The 5289-nt window shown below is 31.0% G+C and overlaps 1 long non-coding RNA gene across 2 annotated transcripts; it reads left to right on the forward strand.

Annotated features, from left to right (window-relative positions):
* Positions 1-2357: 2357 nt before the first annotated feature.
* LOC107261191 lies at positions 2358-4958 on the forward strand. Of its 2 annotated transcripts, none has more exons than XR_001535177.3 (5): positions 2358-3542; positions 3638-3763; positions 3847-4134; positions 4332-4434; positions 4528-4958. It is a non-coding gene; the product is annotated as an uncharacterized LOC107261191 (long non-coding RNA). The 2 variants fall into 2 exon arrangements; XR_001535176.3 differs by having other exon boundaries at positions 3847-4020.
* Positions 4959-5289: the final 331 nt, after the last annotated feature.

Consider the following 5289-nt stretch of genomic DNA (forward strand, 5'->3'; position numbering starts at 1 on the left):
TGGAATAAATGATATTTTGTTGTTTTTGCATATGACAATACATGGGGGAAGGAAATAGTGACGACAGATAGTTGTCCATAAATTTTTAAATGAAAAGATAAGTTTTGTATACCTAAACTGTACTAACGGACAAACATTGTTAGCCGATGAATTTTAGGTATATATCCTAGCTTGTCTCCTCCCTCTTCCATTCTCTTTTCTCTTTTCTCTCCCTCATTCATCATTGTTGATCCTGCCCTATGCTGGTAAGTATTTTTCTTTTAATTTGTTATTTATATGTTTTTTTATTTTTTTGAGTTTTAGATCTGCTATCCTCCTTCTCCACCATTGTCGTCCTCCACCCCTGTCGTCCTTCATTGTTACCCTCCACCAGTATCTTTTCTCTAAAATTATATTAAATATTTTCTTTTATATCTATCTTAAATTAAAAAATTAAAATTAGTTTATGTTAGTACTTTTTTTAGTTAGTTTATTTTTAAAATTTTTGTTTATGTTAGTTTAGTTAGAAATCTTTTAGTTAAGTTATTTTATTTCTATTATTTATGTTATTATTTCTAATATTTTTTATAATTTATGTTTTTTAATTAGTATTTTAGGAAATTCATTTATGTTATTTTAATTTTTAATTTATGTTATTTTATTTTTATTTTTATTTATGTAATTTTTTAATTTATATAATATGTTTAATTTTTTTAATTGTTTTTTTAGCCTTTTAGGTTTAGTTTAATTTTTTTTTAAATTTCTGTTTGCTTAATTTCTTTGTTGTTTTAATAGTATTACTAATTTTTGTTATTATATTTTTTAATTTTTGTTTATTTCATATTCTTTGTTATTTAAAATTAATTTATATTCATATGTATTCTTTTATATTTTTTTGTTAGAAGACGCATATGAGGATTAACAAGCAATATATATAAGATTATTTAATTATTTATATTATTTTATGTCTTTTGTGAGACTAAATATTGAAAATGAAATTAATTTGTTATATTTTTATTATTCAATAAATTATTGAGTTTGTTATTGAATAAATTATTAAACAAATTATTCTGTTTAGCAACTAGTATGTATAAATTTGCTAGTATAAATTATTCGATGAATAAATACTTAATGAAAATAAATGTGCATAATTTAATCTTGCGAGAATTAGTGATTTATAAGTATTCTTAATGTGTTATGGATGTTTTGTGTCCGATTGAATATTTAAATTATTTTTAATTAGAAAGTGGAGACGTCATGAATTGAAATATGATGCAACAAGAAAGTACCCAAAAGCTAGTTACATGCTTAACAAGCACGCAGCGGAAGTATTGCGTGACTAGGTTAACAGTTTTAAATTTTCTGATTGATATGTATCTAATATGGCCTAGTATGTTGACTTAAAGAAGTTGAAGTTGTTTGGAATAAAAAGCTATGATTATCATGTATTTATGCAGAGGTTTATTCCAATCGTATTCTGTGAACTACTCCTTATAAATGTTTGGAAGACCTTGATTGAATTTTGTTCTTCAAAGAATTGAAAGCTAATGTCACAAGTACTGGCGATATGATTCGATTAAAGAGAGACATTCTTGTTTATTCTCTATAAGCTGGAATGTATATTTCTTCTATTTGAATCCATAAGACATTTACTGGTTCATTTAGCTTATGAAACAAGAATCGCTAGTCCAATGCAATACAAGCGGATGTATGCCTTTAAGAGGTAAAACAATTCCTAATTATTCAAAATTATTCAAATAACACTGCATATCAATCATGGGTAATATCATAAACAATGTCTTAGGTACCTTCGAAGCTAAAAAGCAATGTCAGAAACAAAGGAAATGTGGAAGGGTCAATGTGCAATGGCTAGTTGGTGGAAGAGGCATCTTCATTTTGTTCTTACTATTTTAAGGACTATATGACCAAAAAAACATAAAAGTGTCCTCAAAATGATGTTGGGCATGCAGACGTTATTAGAAACTAGGATAAGAATATTTCTATATTAATCATATCTAGGCTGACCATTTGGAAGGTGAAAAATAAGGTACTTGACAGATGAAGAGTATAAAGCCGCTCGCAACTACATATTACTTAATTGCTTTGAAGTTCAACCCTATATTGAGTAAGTTGAACTGTTCTATAAACTAACTTCCCTTGTATATGCATTATATTTTACTAATTATAACTCTGTTGAATAATTGAAGAGAAACTTGAAAATGTCCAGTCAATAGGTGGATGCTAAACTTCAAAATGAGTTTGCGTATTGGTTTAAAAATTTAGTTTTTTCACATAGTATTGAGAATAATGCTAAGCTCCAGTAGTAGTGCAATAATTATTGTAAATCTACTTCAATTGTAGGCATGTGATGCTATTAATAATGTAACGAACCAACTCATAAAGGATCTATCGAAAGGCCCTTTCAGCTCAGTCATTACCTATCCATGGTTTTTTGTAAATGTGTTTAAATTCAACACAGTTAGGCATAATTATAGTACATCAATGATGAATAATAGAGTGCGTTGAAAAGGTTCAAGATATAATGTGGATGAGAGTGATTATTATAGTCGATTGTTTGAAGTTATATAGTTGGAGTATTCGATTTTGCTAATGAAGAAGACTGTATTATTCAAGTGTGAATGGTTTGATCTGACACTATATTTGGGTATAAAGGTTCATCCTGAGTACAAGCTTATGGATGTAAACCATAAGCTCGAATTTAATCGTTATGAACCATTTATACTATCAGTTCAAGAAAATCAAGTAAAGATTATATTGCGGCAAGAGCAGCTGGTGGGCCATTTCCAAAATTAAAGTGAGATTTGGAATGGAAGTTCTAGAATCATCATCTAAAGCTCCTTTAGGTCTACCATCACAATTTCAAGAGGATCACTTGAACATATATATTCTATTATAGTTAGACAAAGATCTAGATTCCTTGAATAGTGCAGATGGTGGGTTAATATAATTGCATATGAAAATGCCAAAAGCAATGATGACTTTTAACTTGCGTCGGAAACAAATAACCAAAATGATGAGTCAGATGATAGTGATACATAGATATATCAGATATTTTTATATAATCTAATCATATGTATCATAACATTATATGATTTATGCTATTTTTATTCATTTTAATTGTTTATTTTAAGCTTTTGATACGTTTTTCTAAAATAATATATGATTTTGGTGATATTTGGAAAATAAAATAACTCAGATGGTAGACAGATGCTCTCCTAAGGAGCGTTGAGCATGGCCTCCTCCACCAACCCTATCCTCTATTAACTCACCATCCCACACACATACACCGTCACTTTCTCCATCCTCTTTTACACTAACTTCTTCTACACCGACCCCAAACTTGAGGCCACTATTGCCTCTACCACCTTCCATTACACCCACAACACAACCACCCACTACTTCTGTTCCACCACCCACTACACCCTCTAGGACTTCACTGGACTACACCCTCCAGGACCTCACTGGACTACACCTTGTGGGACCTCACTAGTCTTATCTTCACTAGGAAGTTCTAAGTCCTATATCTGGATTGAGATTGAGAGGTACTAAGTTTAAGTATTTATTTGTATATTAAATTTCTGCAAACAATTATATGTATTTATAATATAAACTAACAAAATTTTATTATTATATATAGGTTGCTACCATCTCATACATGCTATGCGAGGATCTCCAAGATCTTCAATAATGCCATAAAGTACGAGGCTATGTGTGGAGGTTTGTGCCTAAGGAGACAAATGAATCGTACTTCGCTAAGTTTAAGGTAATCATTAATAAATCATTATAGATTTATAATAATATTTTAAATAGATTAATATTAACATTTTCTTTTATTTTTATTTATAGAAGTTTTTCAACTGGGAGCCTAGGCACGAGGAACAGCTCCGCAAGGCTTGGGATAAGCAGGCAGTCGAAAGATACCGCGACATAGTATCTAGCTAAAAGAGAAGTGGGAAGAGGCCTCAGTTCGTACAGGAGGAGACCTGAGCCCACTAGACAAATTATTGGAAGATGCCTGAGGTAAAGACAGCCTTTGAAACCCACAACAAGAATCGTCTAAGCGAGGTTCTTGGCCTTGGTATAGGCCTTGATTGTCACACTACTAGGTTGAGATCGACCATTGATCACAAACGGGTATCATTATTTGAATTATGTCTCTAAGCTTCCCCCACTGGTGCTAAAAGCTTTTATCAAGATATCTTCCAAACTGTTGGGGTCATTGCTCCGGATGTTGTTCCCCCTAATGATTTAATAAATTTAGTTATTTATTTATAAGTATTAATTCCATTTATTATCTATAATTAATTTAATCTTCCTTTTTCTTTTGTTAGGTCATTTGAGTTGGGTCACGATCCTACTGCTTATGAGATATTCAAGCGATTGCACAGCAAACCCGACAGGCAGTTCATTAACTACAAGTCCTACTAGATTGTTGTAAGTTACTTATAGAATTATAAATAAATAATAATTATTCATAATAATTTAATTTATTTTATATATAATTAATCTTATTTTGCAACTTCCAAGATTTTATGGAGGCACAGGCAGCTGCTGCATCTCAGTCCATGAGGGTCCTTTCGGACCTCCACTGGTTGATATGTCACAATTATTTGTCGACGTCCTCGGCAATGAGAAGAAGCATCGCATCTATAGCTTAGAGTAAGAAGTGTGCACCTTCAATTAGCCCCGTGGCTTTGGTAGTTCGAGCGACACTTCTTTTGATCAGTCATGGGAGACACTTAAGTACGAGCTTCGAGCAGAGCTGGAACTAGAGTACGATGCCAGTATAGCCGAGCTTGAGCGAACAATGCAACACATGGCACACATTTTGGTGCTAGTATCGTTTCACCACCTACGTGTACTCCACCAGCCGGTGCTTCTAGCACTAGTATGTTCGATCCTCCAGTTGACAATAATGACAACTCCTCCTCCTCCTCCACTACCTCTGATTAGAAACTTAGGAGTACTTTATATAAATATATTGTACATTATAATATTTTTATTTGTAATTTATTAGTTTTATTAAATATCTTTTCATATATAACGAATTTTATTTTGCAAATTTTAAAATTTTAATTTATCAATTAGTAAATTATGATTAATATCATATTCTAATTAATTATAGAAAATTATCAAAAATAAAGATTATACATTTAGCGGTGGAGTAGCAACAACAAAACAATAACTAAAAATTAAAATAACGACAGAGTAGTAATGTCATTTGTTAAATTTAAAAAATTATTTTAAATTATTACCGATGACATAGATTGTAGCGAGGGTTTAATGATG

This window comes from Ricinus communis, chromosome 3 (assembly GCF_019578655.1).
Source record: "Ricinus communis isolate WT05 ecotype wild-type chromosome 3, ASM1957865v1, whole genome shotgun sequence".
NCBI classification, from domain to species: Eukaryota; Viridiplantae; Streptophyta; class Magnoliopsida; order Malpighiales; family Euphorbiaceae; genus Ricinus; species Ricinus communis.